The sequence below is a fragment of the Microcebus murinus genome, chromosome 18 (assembly GCF_040939455.1).
Source record: "Microcebus murinus isolate Inina chromosome 18, M.murinus_Inina_mat1.0, whole genome shotgun sequence".
NCBI classification, from domain to species: domain Eukaryota; kingdom Metazoa; phylum Chordata; class Mammalia; order Primates; family Cheirogaleidae; genus Microcebus; species Microcebus murinus.
The window spans coordinates 14673213-14694317 of record NC_134121.1 but is presented as its reverse complement, the minus strand read 5'-3'; the positions used below and the strand labels follow the sequence as shown (position 1 = coordinate 14694317).

The 21105-nt window shown below is 45.5% G+C and overlaps 1 pseudogene; it reads left to right on the top strand.

Moving 5' to 3' along the window:
• Window positions 1-10079: 10079 nt before the first annotated feature.
• LOC105879288 (high mobility group protein B1 pseudogene) lies at window positions 10080-10913 on the top strand (annotated as a pseudogene).
• Window positions 10914-21105: the final 10192 nt, after the last annotated feature.

Below are 21105 nucleotides of genomic sequence, written 5' to 3'. Positions count from 1 at the left end.
GCTTGGTCCATGGAACTGTGCAACACTGCTCTAGAACAACAATAAACAGCATGCCAGGTTTGCCTGCCCATCAGAGCTGTGCGAGGGGGGTGGGCAGGGCTGTCTTCCCTGGTGCTTGCTTCTGCCGGGCCCAGCCGCCCCCATACTCCTGACAAACCGCACAAGCTCTCCAGCAGCTACCTGGCTTCTTACTATGTCAAGCCAAAATTCTTCTGCCTCCTCAATCTGGTAGACTCCACCCACTCAATCTCATCTCCTGCTCTTCCAACACACTCTTCTTCAGCTAAGACTCGTCTACTCACTGGGCCTCAGTGGCTCATGTTCACCGTGGGGTGGCTTCCTTGTACTCTTCCCACCACCTGCAGTGCCTGCTCCCATCACGACGATATGGGAGAAACAGAAACCACATGGACTTAGAGTCAGAGAAGCGAGCTCAAGTCATTCACTAAACCCTGAGTGCCTGGGTGCCACCGCTGTGACAAATCACCGCAAACACATGGACACAAATTGATTAACTTACATTCATGGAGGTGCAGGTCCAAAATCAGTCTCTGTGGGCTAAAATCAAGGTCTCAGCGGGGCTATGCTCCTTCTGGGGGTTCCAGAGATACTTCACTTTCTTACCTTTTCAGCTTCTAGAGGCTGTTGGGATTCCTTGGCTTCTGGCCCTACAGCACACCGACCGCCTCCGCTTCCTTGTCACATCTCTGACCCTGACCCTCCCACTTGCTTCTCATAAGACCTCTTATGATCACATCAGACCCACCCAGATCAACCAGAATAATCTCCCCTTCTCAAGATCCTTGGTTTAATCATATCTGCAAATCCCCTTTTGTCATGTAAGGTAAGACATTCACAGCGTCTGGGGATTAGGATGCGAATGTCTTTGGGGGACATTATTCAGCCTGTTCCATATACTGTGTTTCACCGGAAATAAGACCTACCCATAAAATAAGCCCTAGCAGGATTTCTAAGCATTTGCCCAATATAAGCCCTACCCCGAAAATAAAACCTAGTGATGGGCGTGGCTATGCAGCGTGTCTGCACAACCCATGCATTTTGTCGTGGATCGGTAAAGACCAGCAGCCCTCCTAATCTGCCCCATGAGAGCTCTATTGCTCGACATGAGAGATTCGGGGTCAATGGTTCTAAAGGAAACAGAGCCGCAAAAAATTCAGGATGGAATTCGGGGTTTGGAGAGTTATGATGATGTTTCAGAAGAAGACGACTTAACTCTATTTGAATAAATGTAGATTGTTGTACCGTACTTAAAAACAATAACACATCCCCTGAAAATAAGCCTGAGGGTGTCTTCTGGAGGAAAAATAAATATAAGACCCTGTCTTATTTTTGGGGAAACACAGTATTTATGGCTTATAAATCAATAAGAAAACGGTTTGATTTTTTTAATGGGTAAAACGTTTGACCAGACAATTCACCAGAGACAATATCCGAAATGGCAAAAATGTACATGAAAAGATGCTAAATATTATTATTTATTAGAGAAATGCAAATTGAAATCATAATGATATATCACACACTCACCAGAATTATTAAAATCAGAAGACTAGTTAGTATTGGCAAGGATGCAGAGCACATGTAACTCTCAGACATTGCTGGTGGAAACACAAAATTGTAAAGCCACTTGGAAAATAGTTCAGCAGTTCCTTATACAGTCAAACACATACTATCATATGACCCAGCATCCTTCTCCTAGGTGTTGATCCCAGATAAGTTAAAACGTATTTCTACACAACAATTCATACAAGAATGTTTCAGAGCTTCATTCTGCTGAAACAGGAAGCAGCAACAACCCTCGTGTCCTTCAGTTGATAAATGGATAAACAAACTTGGGTACATCCATACCATGGAATACTATACAGTAATAAAAATCACAACTTATTAATATGCACAACAACATAGATACATTTTTTTTTTTTTGAGACAGAGTCTTGCTTTGTTGCCCAGGCTAGAGTGAGTGCTGTGGCATCAGCCTAGCTCACAGCAACCTTGAACTCCTGCGCTCAAGCAATCCTACTGCCTCAGCCTCCCGAGTGGCTGGGACTACAGGCATGTGCCACCATGCCCGGCTAATTTTTTTTTCTATATATATCAGTTGGCCAATTAATTTCTTTCTATTTATAGTAGAGACGGGGTCTCGCTCTTGCTCAGGCTGGTTTCGAACTCCTGACCTTGAGCAATCCGCCTGCCTTGGCCTCCCAGAGTGCTAGGATTACAGGCGTGAGCCACCGCGCCCGGCCAACATGGTAAATTTCAAAAGCACTATGCAAAGTGAAAGAAGTCAGGCACAAGAGGTAAATATTGTATAATTATTTTATGTGAAATTCTAGAAAAGGCAAAACTATAGTGAGAGAAAGTAGGTTTGCTAGGGGCAAGGAAGGAAGGCAGGTCAGGATTCACTATACAGGGGCATATATGACCTTGAGGGATGTTGGAAATGTTCTAGATGCTGACACATGCATCAAAACTCCTTGAACTGTACATGTAAAATTGATGAATAAATTTTAAATGCTTGTAAGTTAAACTGCAATACAACTGATATTAAAAATCATTGGCATGGTTCTTTGACAATGTGAATGTTCTTAATACCACTGAACTATATACCTAAAAATGGTTAAAATGGTAAATTTTATGTTACATATGTTTTATCACATTAAAATAAATAAATAAACTCTCCACCCCAGATCAATTGAATTCTATATACCAGCAATAAACAATTAGAAAATAAACTTTTAAAAAGAGCATTTACAATAGTACCAAAACAAAAAAATGCCCAAGAATATATCTAATAAAAGAGGTACAAAACCTCAACACTGAAAAACATACAACATTGTTGGGGAAAAAAAGTAAAGAATACCTAAGTAAATGGAGGAATATGTCATGTTCATGGATTGGAAGACTCAATATTTTAAGATATCAAATATCCCTAATGTCATGAATTTTATGCATTTTTGTTTGATTAACTTTTTTTTTTTTTTTTTTTTTTTTTTTTTTTTTTTTTTTTTTTAGAGACGGGGTCTCACTCTTGCTCAGGCTGGTTTTGAACTCCTGACCTTGAGCAATCCGCCCGCCTCGGCCTCCCAGAGTGCTAGGATTACAGGCGTGAGCCACCGCGCCCGGCCTGATTAACTTTTGAAAGTACTTTAAATGACAACAACAAAAGGAAGCTATATACAACAATATGAACTTGAAATATCCAAATCTGTTAGCTAGGAAGTCACTATTGATCCTAAAAACGATTTCAGTGGCTTGGCAGGGGAAGAAATCATATGGCCTTGGGTTTAAATGGTAGGACTGCAAACAGAATACTACCTAAGAAAACCATGCATGCCATATTCATAACCCACTCTTTGCTAACTGGCAGGACTTACTGTCTCTCATTCACTGTATATGAGAGAACAAAATGGGACAACAGAGTATCACAGTCTGCACTCTTCCTGTCCCAAGAGATCCCTGTGTCACTTCCAGAAAGAGTGACATGTTCCCATTAGCAAGTGAGAGAAAGGAGATGAATCACTTTCTTTTATTCCTTCACTCAGCACATACATACAAATTATAGGTATCCCTGAGGGAGAAGAAGAAAGAACTAAGAGCATGGAAAATATTTGGGAGAATTATTGCGGAAAACTTCCCTGGTATAGCCAGAGATTCAGACAAGCAGCAAGACAAAAGCAATAAGTAATCTACAGAGGAAACGTCATCAGGCTAACTGCAGACTTCTCAGCAGAAACCTTACAACCCATCTTCAATCTTCTTAAACAGAACAACTGCCAGCCTAGAATTTTGTATCCTCCAAAACTAAGTTTCACAATTGATGGAGAAATAAAGTCTTTTTCAGACAAACCAACACTGAGGGAATTTGTCATGACCAGACCTGCCCTGCAGGCCTGACTGATGGCTTTATAAGGAGAGAAAGAGAGATCTCTGTCCACCATGTGGGGACACAGATATTACAGAAGGTGGCTGGCTGTCTGCAAGCCAGAAACCGAAATCTGCCACCACACTGACCTTAGACTTCTTATCTTCCAGGACTTTGAAAAAATAAATTTGTCATCTAAGCCACCCTGTCTATGGTATTTTGTCATGGCAGCCCCAGCAGACTGAGGCAACTGTGTTCCAGCTATTATAATACTGCTATGCTCCTAAAATGCTTTAACTTCACACCTGGCCCTCAAGAGAAAACCTTTCTACACCTGCAGTTAATCCAAAGCCAGGTCATGCTGCAGTGCAGCCATGCTCCACCAGCTGGGGGGCAGCCTGGCCCGTAACACCCCCGTTCTCCCCTTTCTCTGTCCTGTCTCCCGTGCCATCTCCATCCTCTGCGCTCTCACACTGTGTACAACCCACCCAGCTATTTATTCGTATTTATGTGCACGGCTTTGCCACTTCCGCCTACAATCTGGTCCACTGGTTTTACCCAAGTCCTCTTTACTGGACCCTGCTCTGCTTTGATCCCCAGTTCTAAGGGCCAGCAGAACTGTAGAGCCGTTAGCAGGCTGGGCTCTGGACAGACTGCCAAGTTTTCGGATCTCAGCTGTGTCCTTGCCTAGGTTAGTATCCTTAAGCCTCAGTTGCCGCATCTGTAAAATAGGGATGGGTAATGGTGCTCACTCATGCTCTTGCACAGACCTCTAGATAATTTACGAAAAGCGCTTGGCGTAGCTGAGCCCAATTAGGAAGCCTGACAGGTATTACCTTTTATCATAGCTCCTACATGCTGTTACAGTTCAACTGAAGGTGGCGTCTCCGTTAGCCTGACCTTTCCCCTGCGTTGGTTTCACGACTGTCAATCACACGCTGGCTCCGCCCCTGCGGTTGTGGAATCTTTTCTCCTCGGCCCACCCGCCCAGCCCCTTTGCAAACTGTGGTCTCGCGTGAACACAGCCCCCGACTCTGCGGACACCAGGATTTGCAGGGGGGGGTTTGCTCCCGTTGGGCGTTATTGCGCTTGCGCAGAGGCCTTGGGTTGGGCTGCTACGGGCTCGAGCTACCCTGGACGTGATGGTTTCATGGAGGCTGTGGTGGGTGATCTTGGCAGTTGCTTGAACTGATCAAGGTGGCCGATAATTATCAAAGTCCACCTGTCTTCTCCCAGATCTGGTCAGGCCTAAGCATGTCTGGACCTCAGTTATTTTCCCTCTAATACCTGCACACCTCAGTATCTCTTCCACGTGGAGCAGTGGTGTAGGGGAAAGTACTCCTTAGGAGCCATGATGAGTTCATGGAATTGTCTTCACTCTGTGCCGGGCACAACCTTGCAGAGGGCTGAGAAGATGAAACACCAGCCCTGTTTTAGGGAGCTCGCCTTCCAATTAGGAGGACAGTTCGTAACCTCCCCCCCCCAACATACAATAAACCCTTTCTTCCGTGACAATCCTCGACGTCTCAGTAACTGCTTTCTGTGCCGCAGACAACATTAAGTCCCCTTGTGGGTTCATTAACAATTACGTCACCCGCACCTGCCCGGACTTGGTTTCTCCTTAGTTCAATGGGGGCAATTGGCCTAGATCGCCCTTAGGATCCACCAAAAATAGAAACTATTAGAGGTAATGAGTTCAACAAAGTTGCAAGATACAAGATCAACATATAAATCAGCAAAGAACAATGCTAGAATAAAATTAAGAAAGCACTTTCTTTTACAATACCATCAAAAGGAATAAAATACTTGGGAATAAATCTAAACAAGAAAGTGCCAGACCTGTGCACTGAAAACTACAAAACATTGTGAAAAATATTAAAGAAGACTTAAGTGAAAAGACATAACCAGGTTCATAGATTAGAAGACTCTGTTGTTAAGATGACAATAGTTCTCCGACTGATCTCAGATTCAATGCAATCCCTAGCAAAATCCCAGTTGTCATTTTTGCAGACATGGATAAGGTGATCTTAAAATTCATATGGATATGCAAAGGACCCTAATAGAAAAAGTAATCTTGAAAACAGAAGAACAAAGTTGTAGGGCTCACCATTCTCAATTTCAAAACTTAGTGCAAATTTTTAATAATTAGAATGGTGTATAAGAGTAGACATATACATCAATGGAATGGAATTAAAAGTCCAGAAATAAACCCATGTATATATGTTCAACTGATTTTCAACAAGGGTACCAAGACCAAACAATGGAGAAAGAACAATCTTTTCAACAAATGGTACCTGTACAACTGGACATCTACATACAAAGGAATGAATTTGGATTTCTTCATACTATCTTGAAAATCATATAAAAATGAATCAAAGACCTAAATATGAGAGCTACAATTAGAAAATTGCTAAAAAGTAACACAGGTGAAAGTCTTCATGACTTTCAGGTAATGGTGTCTAAAATATGACAACAGAAGTACAAGCAACAAAGAAAAATACATAAGTTGGACTTTATCAAAGTGCAAACATATGCATCAAAGGACACTATTTTTAAAAAATCGAGAATACAACCCACAAAATAGAAGGGAGTATTTGCAAATAATATATCTGATAAGGAGCTAGTAACCAGAATATATAAAGAACTTTTACAACTCAACAACAAAGGACAAGTCATGTTTAAAATGGACATATGACTTGAATAGACATTTCTCCAAAGAAGATATACAAATGGCCTGCTCAACACCTTTGGTCATTATGGAAATACCCATTAAAACTACAATGACATACTACCGCGTACCCACTATGATGGCTAAAATCAACAAAATGGAAAATTGGAATCCTCATACATTGCTGAAGGAAATGTAAAATAATGCTGCCACTGTGAAAAACAGTCTTGCAGTTTCTGAAAAAGTTAAACATAGAATTACCATATACCCCAGCAATTCCATTCCTAGGTATATATCCAAGAAAATGGAAAACATCTGTTCATACAAAAGTTGTACATGAATGGTCATAGCAGCATAATTCACAATTGCCAAAAAGGGGAAACAACTCAAATATCTATCAACCAATAATGAATGAATAAAATGTGACATAGGCATACACCAAAATATTATTCATACATAAAAAGGAATGAAGTCCTCAAACATGTGACAACATGGATAAAACTTGAAACATGTCATCTGAAAGAAACTCAGCATAAAAGGCATCTGAAAGAAACTCAGCATAAAAGGCCACATATGGTATGATTCCGTTTATTTGAAATGTCTAGAATAGGCAAATCCATATAGTGTGATATAGGACAGTGATTGAAAGGGGCTGAAGGGTGTGGGGGTGACAGTGACTGTTTAATGGGAGTGGGGGTTCCCCTTGTGGTTAAGAGAACACTCTGGGGCTGGGCGTGGTGGCTCACGCCTGTAATCCTAGCACTCTGGGAGGCCGAGGTGGGCGGATTGCTTGAGGTCAGGAGTTCGAAACCAGCCTGCGCAAGAGCGAGACCCCGTCTCTACTATAAATAGAAAGAAATTAATTGGCCAACTAATATATATAGAAAAAATTAGCCGGGCATGGTGGCACATGCCTGTAGTCCCAGCTACTCGGGAGGCTGAGGCAGAAGGATCGCTTGAGCCCAGGAGATTGAGGTTGCTGTGAGCTAGGCTGACGCCACAGCACTCACTCTAGCCTGGGCAACAAAGCGAGACTCTGTCTCAAAAAAAAAAAAAAAGAGAACACTCTGGAATTATGTCGCAGTGGTGGTTGCACAAAATTGTGAATGTATTGAAAACCACTGAACAGTAAACTTTTAAAGTATTAAAATGGTAAATTTTATGTAATATAAATTTCATTTTAATAAAATGAAATAAAAATTTCCATTACCTAGAAAGCTAGGGGAAATCAGTCATGTATGCTGTTAAGCGCTTGCTCTTTGAAATACAAATCTTAAATTGATTTTAATAATGTTATTTCTTATTTATTTATTTATTTTGGTTATTCCATCATGGAAGCCATTTTTATTTTAATAATTTTGTTTAGAAAGGTTTTTCCAACTATCTGACCTTTTTTTGTGATAATTGGGTCATTGCTGTAAATATCAATGATAATATTGTGAATGCCATTCTGACTCTAAAAGTGTTTGGCACTACTCTCTTCTACACTGAACGATTCCACATGGCCATGCTTTTTATTTTTTTTTATTTTAATGTTTTAATTTTTTTTTTCTTTTTTTGTGACAGAGTCTCACTCTGTTGCCCGGGCTAGAGTGCCGTGGTGTCAGCCTAGCTCACAGCAACCTCAAACTCCTGGGCTCAAGCGATCCTACTGCCTCAGCCTCCCGAGTAGCTGGGACTACAGGCATGCACCACCATGCCCGGCTGATTTTTTCTATATATGTTAGTTGGCCAATTAATTTCTGTCTATTTATAGTAGAGATGGGGTCTTGCTCTTGCTCAGAGCTAGTTTCGAACTCCTGACCTGAGCAATCTGCCCACTTCGGCCTCCCAGAGTGCTAGGATTACAGGCGTGAGCCACCTCACCCGGCCTGCTTTTAAAAATTTTAATATTTACTTTGACTCTTCCAAATCGTAGTGCCTGCCTGTAATTCTTCATCTCCACATGTTTAATATGCTTCAGGTTTTTAAATCAAATAAACACATTTATTAGAACTATGTATGATGTGAGAGGGAACAGGTTCTCAACCAGAGGTTCTTTCCAAGACCGAAGTAAATACACTTTATATTAGGTTCTAAGTGTATATTTACCTAAGTAAATACACTTGATAACTTCTTAAAAGCAAACATTTTAGGCATTATTTCTAGTTCTTATATTGTATTCCATATTCTTCTTCTCTATTCTTCACTGAAATGAAAATATAGAAAATTTTAGAAGGCAAAATACCACAAAGAAAAGACAACAGGAACAAAGACAAGTTAGGAGATGAAATGACACTGTGGGTATGTGATCAGCAAAATCTAGGTTTTGTGGCATTTCACAAGACAATGGTCCAACTTCCTCAACAGATATGCAAGAAAAATACAAAGATATGGAGAACATTTCTATATATTAAGAGTGCTTATATTTTAGTGACATATTGTGAAATACTCATGGATAAATGATATTATCACTGGGATTTACTTCAAAATAATCAAGGTGGGGCAAGTGGATGGAGATATGGACAAAACAAGATTGTCTGAGTTGATAATTGTCAAAACTGGCTTATAGGATAAGGGAGTTTATTAAACTATTTTCTCTGTTTTTGGACAGTTTGAAATTTCTCATAATGAAAAGATTTATAAAAGTACCTGGCGTAGGCAGACTAATGCCCGCATATCCAATCCCTAAAACCTGGGAGTTGTTATTCTATGTGGCAAAAGGGACTCTACAGTTATTATTAAACTAAGGATCTTGACATAAGATTATCCCGGATTATTAATGGGAGCTAATATAACCCCAAGGATCTTTGGAAGAGGGAGACAGGAGTGTCAAAGTGATTATCCCTTGAGCTTCTACAAAGAATACAGCCCTCATGACTCATTTTGGATTTTAACTTACAGAAGTGTAAGATAACTTTTTTGTTGTTTTAAGCCGCCATATTTGTGTTAATTTGTTATAGCAGCAATAAGAGACTAACACAGTATCTCACACCAATGACTTGTTAATATAAAATAAAATGAATCTTTATAATTGAAATATATGATGACATTTGCTGCCTTACAAAGGGATCAAACTTTACTTCACTAATAGCAGGACAGCCTGACACTGATTGCTTCTTGTTAACGATGCAATAAGAGGTATCATCATCATTTATGTAGAGTTATTTATGATAATGATAAACTTTTATATAATAACAATAAATAACCAGGTAAATCCACAATATATGTCAGCATACAAGACAATTGGCCAGGACTGTTTGAAGAATGCAATGTCAAGAAAAACAGAAAAGCAAAAAAGATAGGAAAAGTTGTCCTTTATTAAAAGCAACTACAAAAACATAACCAAATGCAATGCATGAACACTGGTTGGATCCTGACTTCAAAGGAAGGATTTAGACCAAGAGAAAAAAGTGAAAAAGATTCACAAATTACATAGATATTATAGATATCATAGACTTTAAAATAAATATGATTAATATATTCAGGACAATAAGCAAACAGAGAATTTCAATAGGTAGCTGGCTTCTACAAAAAATCAAATTCTGGCAGTACATTGAGCTCCATAGAGACAGCGCCGGGGCAAGTGAGAGCCGGACGGGCACTGGGCGACTCTGTGCCTCGCTGAGGAAAAATAACTAAACATGGGCAAAGGAGATCCTAAGAATCCGAGAGGCAAAATGTCATCATACGCATTCTTTGTGCAAACTTGCCGGGAGGAGCACAAGAAGAAGCACCCAGATGCTTCAGTCAACTTCTCAGAGTTTTCTAAGAAGTGCTCAGAGAGGTGGAAGACCATGTCTGCTAAAGAGAAAGGAAAGTTTGAAGATATGGCAAAGGCGGACAAGGCCCGTTATGAAAGAGAAATGAAAACCTATATCCCTCCTAAAGGGGAAACAAAAAAGAAGTTCAAGGATCCCAATGCACCCAAGAGGCCTCCTTCGGCCTTTTTCTTGTTCTGTTCTGAGTATTGCCCTAAAATCAAAGGAGAACATCCTGGCCTTTCCATTGGTGATGTTGCAAAGAAACTGGGAGAGATGTGGAGTAACACTGCTGCAGATGATGAGCAGCCTTATGAAAAGAAGCTGCAAAGCTGAAGGAAAAGTATGAAAAGGATATCGCTGCATACCGAGCTAAAGGAAAGCCTGATGCAGCAAAAAAGGGAGTCGTCAAGGCTGACAAAAGCAAGAAAAAGAAGGAAGAGGAGGAAGATGAGGAAGATGAAGAGGATGAAGAGGAGGAGGAAGATGAAGAGGATGAAGATGAAGAAGAAGAAGATGATGATGAATAAGTTGGTTCTAGCGCAGTTTTTTTTTTCTTGTCTATAAAGCATTTAACCCCCCTGTACACAACTCACTCCTTTTAAAGAAAAAAATTGAAATGTAAGGCTGTGTAAGATTTGTTTTTAAACTGTACAGTGTCTTTGTTTGTATAGTTAACACACTACCGAATGTGTCTTTAGCTAGCCCTGTCCTGGTGGTATTTTCAATAGCCACTAACCTTGCCTGGTACAGTATGGGGGTTGTAAATTGGCATGGAAATTTAAAGCAGGTTCTTGTTGGTGCACAGCACAAATTAGTTATATATGGGGATGGTAGTTTTTTCATCTTCAGTTGTCTCTGATGCAGCTTATACGAAATAATTGTTGTTCTGTTAACTGAATACCACTCTGTAATTGCAAAAAAAAAAGTTGCAGCTGTTTTGTTGACATTCTGAATGCTTCTAAGTAAATACAATTTTTTTTATTAAAAAAAAAAAAAAATCAGGCCGGGCGCTGTGGCTCACGCCTGTAATCCTAGCTCTTGGGAGGCCGAGGCGGGCGGATTGCTCAAGGTCAGGAGTTCAAAACCAGCCTGAGCAAGAGCGAGACCCCGTCTCTACTATAAATAGAAAGAAATTAATTGGCCAACTGATATATATATAAAAAATTAGCCGGGCATGGTGGCACATGCCTGTAGTCCCAGCTACCTGGGAGGCTGAGGCAGAAGGATCACTCGAGCCCAGGAGTTTGAGGTTGCTGTGAGCTAGGCTGACGCCACGGCACTCACTCTAGCCTGGGCAACAAAGCGAGACTCTGTCTCAAAAAAAAAAAAAAAAAAAAAAAATTAAATTCTGAAAGTCTCCCCATGGTTTTCACAGTTTCTGTAGGTCAGAGCTCAGACAGCAGGGGGATGGCTGGTCTCTTCTGGAGAATGTCCACATGGCCTTCCCCACCAGTGCTCACTGCCAGAGGGTGACCCACAGCAGCTAAACAGGGGTTAGCCCTGCCAGGTCGGGGGTGGGGGTGGGGGAGAGATTCAGGCCAGGAGATCCCAGGCTAGTGGTCCTACTCAGGCCCCTGTAACCAGGAGGCTATTCAAGTGTGAGGCAGAGCAGGGAGAAGCCTTCTGTGGAGGAAGCAGAGCCTGGGGGAGGAGTAGGAAACAACCCGTGGGATCCTTCCAACATTGAACCCTCCTCCCTCTTCACTCATCCACTTCCACACCAGATCAAAAACTCCCCATTCGCAGACAAGATCACTCCAGGCCAGCATGTCGATCTCCATGGTGTAGTGAAAGTGGGGCGTTGGGAGCTGATTGTGGAAGGAAGAAATGGGACACAGTCAGTAAGAGAGATCCCAGGGTCCATGAGGGGCGGGGATGTTCAAGGACCAGTGACAGAAAGGGAGGGAAAGAGCAGGTCTTCATGAAGCTGACAGACTTCCTGTTGGATTGGATTCAGTCAGGGCAAGACCTTGGAGAAGAGAGATAGGGAAATGTCTTCTGAGGGCCTCTAAGGTTATATTCTGGTCCAACTTCTCTGCCGTAGCTACAAACCCTAGAAAACGTCATCCAGTGCAATGACTTTAGATACTTCTGTGTCCTAATGACTCTAAAGTCTGTATCTTCAACCCTCGCCTCTTCTAGGAACCCCAGGCTCATACATCTAATTGCTCTCCTGACATAGGCGAATGGATCTCTGTAGGAGCTGGACACCTCACTTGGCCAGAATAGAAGTCTTGCCTCTTCTCCCCACTGAGTGACATGGCTTCCTCTCTTTGTCTCCTCTCACCTCTTTTTCTTCCTCACCAAACTTGCACCCTACACTTCGGTCAGCACTAATATCAGCCATTATCCATGTTGCTTTCTTGCCTGACTGCTACAGATCTCCCTGGACTGTCCCAACTGCTCACTACCCACCTGGCAACCTCCTTGGCCCAAATTTCAACTCCTTTACAAAACCTATTCTCATTCTTTCCCCCAGTTCAGCACAGGTATGTGCCCTGGGTGCTTCCACTCTGTGTGTGTGTGTTTGTGTGTTGACATATAAACCAAGACTCCTGCTAACCTAATATGCTACAAAGTTAGCCTCTGGGTAAATGCCTCCTGAACAGGGAGTGTGAAATGTGAAAGACAGGCAGATGCAGAATGACAGAAATGCTGAAATACCTTGTAGATAGGATGCAGGCTGGGTAAGCTCTTCATTGTGGCCACAGAAATAGCCTCAGCCAAGAGGTGTCCCCTCGGCAGGTGTGACTGTAACTGGTGCAGCTGGAAATCAGAGCCATGGTGGACCCAGGTCTTGGCTGGGGGCCAGGCCATGGTGGAGGTGTCCGAGGGCAGGAAGAGCACAGGTGGGGGCATCCATGTGGAGGGGGCTGGGACTACAGCAGGACAGAGAGTAGGGGCTGAGGACCTGTGTATCTAAACCCCTAAAGGGGATCAATGGCTGGGAGCAGCACACCTGGGTCCTCTTACCTGGATGACCATGGGTAAGAGTTTCCATCAGGCTGAAGCTTCAGTGTGACCAAGGGGCTACATATTGCTACTTAGAAATAATGACATTAGGCTTGGCCCCATCCAGTGGGGAGAATAAATTTCAAACAGAGATCCAGCCTGTGCAGTCAGGGTTAAGGATAGATAACACGGATGAAGTCAGTTCTGGACATGACCCTGTCTCATTTGCCAGGGTGGACCCTTTCTCTACCCGTCCAAATCTTATACTTTAAACTCCAATCACTTTCCCCAGAATTGAAACCCTGAATGCAAAGTTTCCATGCCCAGTGTCTTCCTGAGTGAAGTTTCTGGCTTTCCTCCATGTACTGCCACATCCAGCCAACTTCTCTTTTCCCCTTCTCTGCAGGCTTTAGCCAAATATAGCACAAAATATTTCCTTTCTCCACCCCTCCCCAAAATAGGTCTAGCTTTGAGCTCTCTAAGGATTTGTTCAGACATTCTTGCTGCTCTGTCTAGAAGCTTGAACTTCTAGAACTTCTAGAAGAAGCTTGAACTCTTCCCTAAGGCTGAGATATGTCCAATGAAGAAGAAAACAATGATGGTGGTGACTGAAAAGGAAGAAAGAAAGGAGACACAGAAGAAGATAGCATACATCAGTGTTTCTCAACCGGGGGTGACTTCGCCCCCTAGAGGACATTTGGCAATGTCTAGGGACACCAACTATGGGGATGCTACTGGCATCTAATGGGTAGAATTCAGAAATGCTACTAACCACCCTACAATACACAGGACGGCCCCTCACAACAGAGAATTATGTGAGCCAAAATGTCAACAGTGCATAAGTTGAGAAAGCTTAAGCACAGGAGGAGGTGAGTGCTAAGGAAGGGGGTGGGTGGGAGGGTCACACAGCACCTCAGGAGCTCGGTGTTTGCACTGTTGAGAAACTGGTACCCAGAGAGGGCATCATCCTCCCGGGAATAACAAACCCAGTCTAGGGACATCAGTTGGGGCGCACCCTGTGAGTTCTGAGCCCCTGATCCCACTCACATAGCACTCTCCTGCCGTCTCTGCCCCTCTTCTTTCAAACCCCTGGGTTGGAAACCTGCATATAGGCTTTGGAAGGTTGTGGTAACTGCCCAGCCAGGGCAGTCTTTCCACGTGGGAATATTATTTTGAAATCTTGCAGTCTTTTTATACAATTTGCAAGATCCAATGTCCCCTTAACGGCCAAGTCCGTCAACCTGTGGAAAGAAAGGAGTGCAAGAGATGGAAAAAGGATCCCACCTTGCATTCTGGATGCAAGCGCCCAGCCCCAACACTGGCACGCACATTTTTGCCAGCGGGAGAGTGAAGTCTGAATCCTTATCCTGCAGGGATCGCTCGTCCCTGGGAAGGTCCCGCTGCGTATTCCCTGCTCTAGACAGGATTAGCCCGTCAACTGTGGGCAGGATTAGCCCACCTTTCCAGGAGCCCCACCTGGAGGAAGAACTTGGAGTCAGGGGCTAAGTGGGGCGGCGGGTTTCTTGAGATCTGATAGGGGACCATAGGCTTTCTGGTGCTCACCTGGACACCTTCCTTCTCTCCTCGAACTCCTGCTCCCGCTGTTGCTTACACAGGTCCTGGGGGTCTTCACCCGCAGACTGGGCTGGAGTAGGGGACAAGAGCACGCGTCAGCCCTGGACCCCTCTGCGCAGGGCCTCTCCATCAGCCACCCTCCCCAGCCGCACAATCCCTCACTTCGCCCGCTCTCCCTTATCTCTCTCGTGTTCCCTTCTTATGTCGTAGCACCCCATCCCTTCTTCCCCGGCCCGCCAGCTGCCGCACCCCTTCCCTCACCGCTGTCGCCTGTGCCCTCGGGGAGGCACATAATGCCTGGTCTTGCACGCAGCGGTAACAGGGGAAAAGGGCTCCGGGGCGGCGTACTGAGAACTGAGATGCGCTTGCAGAGCCGGTCGGGACCGCAGGCCTTGGTGCTTGCGCAGCGTCACCAGCAGGAGGCGCCCGACTCCGCCTGCTGCGGGACACGACGCCGCTCAGAGTCAGTTTGGGGTCTCCAGCGACGGCGGCGGGCTCGCTTTCCCCTGGGAGCACACCTGGGGGAGACCTGAACCGGGGGGTGGCGAGGAGGATCCAACCGCTCTGCGGGGCTCCAGCCTCCCGGACCCCGGCCGCGTGGTGGAACCACTGCGCCCTCGGCCGGCGTCTCATGGTCTTTACTCCTTCCACCAGAGCAGGGAAATGCCACTCCTTCTCTCCAGGTCCTGTCGCTTTTCTTATTCCTATCAGGCACCCACGTGCACCAGACCCCACCCCCTGGCCACACTTCCCGGGCGCTTCTTGTTTCTCCAGCGCCCACCAGCGCCCACCAACTCCTGTGCCCCGCCCCCAGTGGCACCCGCAGAGGCGAGTGTTCCCGACACTCTTGTGGCTCCCGACCGCAGTCTGCACTGACCTCCCCCTATACCTGCCACCACCGCTTCCCTAGGTCCTCTTGGCCCTGCTTGCCCACCAGCCGCACTGCACGGTTCGTGCACTTGCCCATCTTGTCTGGACCTTGAGGTGGGGTTCTAGGGGGATATCAGCAATAAGAGGACCTGAGTGAGACCCAGCCCCTAGGAAACCACACCCAGTCCAAAGTCCCTGGTGTGTTTGGGTTTCAAGATCCCCACCTCCCGCCCGTGCTCCCCACTCAGATGCAGGTGGCCTGCTCTGCTACGTTTGGCTACCCGGGTTTCCCCCAGCGACTCTGGAAGACAGCGCTCAGGGCATAAGAAGTGCTGCGTAAATCCAGTTGTTGTCAGCAGGCACGGGTTTCTTGACTTCCCTGACTCGAGGGCTGAGGCTGTCTTATGCTTTCGTATTTCCTTGGTGTGGAAATTTACTCACTGCGAGGTGGAATCAGACAGTGTGAGATCCTGGGAAGGCACAGAGACCATAGAGCTTTTTTTTTTTTTTTTTTTTGAGACAGAGTCTTGCTTTCTTGCCTAGGCTAGAGTGAGTGCCGTGGCGTCAGCCTAGCTCACAGCAACCTCAAACTCCTGGACTCAAGCAATCCTCCTGCCTCAGCCTCCCGAGTAGCTGGGACTACAGGCACGAGCCACCATGCCCGGCTGATTTTTATATTATATATATTAGTTGGCCAATTAATTTCTTTCTATTTTTATGGTAGAGACGGGGTCTCGCTCAGGCTGGTTTTGAACTCCTGACCTTGAGCAATCCGCCCGCCTCGGCCTCCCAGAGTGCTAGGATTACAGGCATGAGCCACCACGCCCGGCCTACCATAGAGCTTTGAATGACAAAGCAGGTCTGCATGGAGACAAAGCAGGTCTGCATGGAGCCACTGGATGAGAACGGATCAGAGTGCCCTACCTGAGAGACTGACACCTGTGGCTAAAAGCAATTAGCCCAAAGGACAGTTCCTGCTCACCCCTGACTGTCTCCATCCACAATAACTAGATAAAGAAATATGGAGCCACTATATCTCTGTGTAGCCCCTCTGTTAAGTGATAGCTATATCTTAGAACTTAGAAGTTTGTCTTTGCAAGATTTTATAACCATTTGTTCACTTAGATAGAGTTGATTAAGGGAACTATAGAAGCCTTTTGAAAAACTTTTAACCTAAAACGAACTACTTGTTATTATGTAAACCTGTTACCCTGGCAACCGATATCTGTACCTATAAATACCCATGTGAAACTTCACTCTTGGCCTCACAAGTGATGGGGATATTGTGGGGTCGCCCGAGCACTCTCACTTTGCTTATTATTTATATAAATCTATAAAACTATACCTTCATCTCTGTGTATTCTTTTATTTCTCTATTGTATTATTTTCTTATGCTTTGCAACGGCCTCTGCCTAAGGGACCCGATTTTATCTGGGAGCGTAGCTAACTCCCCACAGACTTGGTTATCTCTGAGATGTAGTCAGGCTTATAGCAGGGGATGTGATTTTTGCCCCTGAGATGGTTTTGGGTGGGAAATGAAGGCCTGGAGTTTACCCCCTTCTGTCTGGCCCCATAGCTTCTCAGGAACTCCTTTGGGCTAGAGAAATAGATTTAAAGGCTGTGAGGTGGGGAATGTGAAGAGGAAGATGTACATTTCCTTTCATTTGCCTCCTTTCAGATGTTTGTGAAAAACAGAGTCCCAGCAGGCTGCCTGCTAGTATGGGATAGAAACGAGCAACTAAGAGTAGGGAGAGCTCAAGGTTGGTCTTTAGCTGTTATTAGAAAATTGGGAGATTCAAGGCCACCTTAACAGGGAAGTCCCTGGGTTACAGCCTTCAAGGAGGCTTCCTGAAGGAGTAGAAGTATAGAAGGTCTCACCCAGGGCAAGGCAGGATGCTGTGACTAACTCACTGTGAACACAGGGATCCACAGGTGTTTCATAAAACAGGCTCTTGTGCCAGCAATGACATTAGCCCAAAGCTCCTACAGGGGAAGGTTCCTGTTTTTGCCTGCCCAGCACAGAGTTCTGAACCCAGGCTCCTTTCAAATCCATTAGAAACCTGAGCAAGAGAAGTTGGCTGTACTTCTGTCTGGCTGCATCTGTCTGTCTTTCTAGAGGGTGAGACATTTCCATCCTCCTTTCTCCAGCCATACTTGGAAGCCTTCCCACACAGCAAGGCATCATGGTGACACTGAATACTGGAGAGAAATGTGGTTTCCAGGAGAGGGGAGGCTGTTCCAAGAACAAGGGCACATGGGCTAGAGGCTGGGGAAGGGAACAACTTAAACTAAGTTATTGTCTTGTTTCCAATTTTCTTCCTGTAGATCAGGCCTCAGGATGCCTTGCTACACTCTCTGTACACCTCCATGAGGAATTTCTAACATCCCTGCTCGTGGATCATAAGAAATGCAGGAAGCTGGCAAATGCTGGCAGCCCCAACCAGACTGCCAAGGACCACCTGCAGCCTTTCTCCTCCAGACCCACGCTGGGCCTTGGGTCCACATGTTAGAATGACATCCAGGTTCTCTTTGTCTAGACTGAGGTCAAAGATTCCCATTGCAGCTTGAGGGGCTGAGGTTAAATATCTTTGAAATCCAGCTCCTAGAAAATCTTTAAAATTAGGTCTGGGATGAGCCTGTCAGTGGAGAGGAGGTAGAGAGCTTTTATGAAGGTGAGAATAAACTATCTGAAGGCTGAACTAACTGGTCTGGTTCTAGAACTGGGTGTGCTGTCTAGCAGTCCTTTCGTGAGAAGACACAGCCAGGCTTGATTTTTTTTTTTTTTTTTTTTTGAGACAGAGTCTTGCTTTGTCACCCTGGCTAGAGTGCAGTGGCATCATCATAGCTCACTGCAACCTCAAACTCCTGGGCTCAAGCCATCCTCTTGCTTCAGCCTCCCAGGAATCTGGGACTATAGGTGCACACCACCACACCCAGCTAAGTATTCTATTTGTTGTAGAGACAGGGTCTTGCTCTTGCTCCGGAACTCCTGACCTCAAGGAATCCTCCTGCCTTGGCCTTCCAGAGTGCTAGGATTACAGGCATAAGCACATTTCCTTTTGTGTTCAAATAAACTTTAAAATTACAAAGTAGTGTGACATCCTTTCTGTACAGTATTAAAAAGGAGGCAAAGCAAAGACTCTTAATCTTGATTTACAAATGGAGCAACTGAGGCCCCATTCAATACCTTGTCCAAGTAACACAAAAAATGAGTGGCAGAGCCCCACGCCTGTGTGCTGTCCTTTATGCCCGGCTGCTTCTCTTGGGCATGGCTGGGCCTTGTGCTTGGGACATTTCCCCTTCCTTGATGTGTCCTGGGTGCCTTAAGCAATTCAGGTATTGCTCATGTCAGGTGAAGAGGAAATGTGTTTGCAAGTTGTATTAGTCAAAACAAAAATACCACAGGCTGGATGGCTTTAACAGCATAAATTTATTTCTCACAGTTCTGGAGGCTGGGAAGTCCAAGGACAAGGTGGGAGCTGATTATGTTACTGCTGAGGGCTCTCTTCCTGGTTTGCAGACAGATGCCTTCTCTCTGTGTTGTCATATGGTGCAAGGTGGGTGGTGGGGGTGGTGGGGGTGGGGCGAGAGAGCACAAGTTCAAGTGAACTCTTTTCTTACTAAACCCATCATAAGGGCTGTACCATAATGACCTCGTCTAACCTAATCATCTACCAAAGGTGCCCATTTCCAACACCATCACACTGGGGGTTAGGGTGTCCACATGTGAATTTCCCGGGGAAACAAACATTCAGTCTGCAACATAGGTGGAAACCCACCTCTTCCTCACCACTTGTGGGGACCATATGCTGCAGCCACTCAGACAGTGACATGTTCGTGTTACAACTCAACCTATCTCCCCCAGAAGAGGGGGTAAGGAAGGAGGACAAAACTGGGAGAGTGGGAGAGTATGAGGAAAGGAACAGAGTTGACAGATTTAGCAAATAAAAAAATAAAACGCTTAGTTAATTTTGAATTTTAGACAACAAATAATTTTTTAGTCTAAGCATGTTGTTTATGTCACCTCCATGCTCAGTTGGGGACATACTTACGCTAAAAAATTATTTGTTGTTCATCTGAAATTCAAATTATCTGGGCATCCTGTATTTCTATCTGGCTGCCCTAAATGAGAAGGGCCAGAAAGTCTTGCGGCAAGACAGTGGATTCCAGGAGGAACTATTGCTGGATCTCTCCAGCGATGCTTCCTTTATGTATTTAACTATTTTTAGGGTCTTTTTTCCTTTCTTTTTACCAGCTTTTTTTTTTTTTTTTTTTTTGAAGCAGAGTCTCGCTTTGTTGCCCAGGCTAGAGTGAGTGCCATGGCATAAGCCTAGCTCACAGCAACCTCAAACTCCTGGGCTCAAGCAATCCTGCTGCCTCAGCCTCCCGAGTAGCTGGGACTGCAGGCATGCGCCATCATGCCCGGCTAATTTTTTTCTATATATATTAGTTGGCCAATTAATTTCTTTCTATTTATAGTAGAGACGGGGTCTCGCTCTTGCTCAGGCTGGTTTCGAACTCCTGACCTCAGCAATCCGCCCGCCTCGGCCTCCCAGAGTGCTAGGATTACAGGCGTGAGCCACCGCGCCCGGCCTTTACCAGCTTTTTATTAGCTTTTTTTGGTGTGTGTGGCGAAATATACATAACACGAAAATGACCATTTGAACCATTTTCTTTTTTTTCTTTTTCTTTTTTTTTTTTTTTAGATCTAGCACTGAGCATTGAATGAACCATTTTAAAGTGTCCATTTAGCGGCATAAAGTCCGTACCATCGCCGTCATCCATCTCCGGAGTGTTTCATCCTCTTAAACTCTGAGCGCCCTAAACACCCCTGCGCAGCTCCCGCCCCGCTTCCCGCCCAGGTAGCGACGCCTCCACTCTGAATGTGACCTTCCAGGTGCCGCAGGTGAGTGGCATCACAGGACGTCTGTCCTTTGCGTCCGGCTGCCCGATATCCCCCATAAAGGGGCTGGGCGGGAACTCTGGACCGGGAGAGCCCCGCCGGGGTACAGGCGGGAGGGCGCGGCGCGGGAAGCGACTGGAGCAGCGCCGTGCGGGTGGCGGGAGGGGCGGGCTCCGCACCTGAGCGGGGCGTCCTGCTCCGGGACACCTGCGGGGCGCGGGCCGCCCTCGAGGGCCCAGGGCGGGGACAGCCGAGGTGTGAGCCTGAGGGGACGCAGAGGGGGGACAGGGGCGTGGGAGGAGGGTCTGCAGCGCTGGGGGAGCGCGTGGGGGCGGCCTGCAGGTCGGAAGAAAAGAGATCGGGCCGCGCGGACGGTGGAAACTCGGAGGCGGCGGGGGCAACTCTGCTCCGGGCGGCGACTCGGCGCGACCGGGCAGCGCTCGGGGTCAGCGGGTTCGGCGACGCGCGGGGGAGTCCCGGACAGGCGGCGCTAGGACCCGGCGGCGCGGGCGGC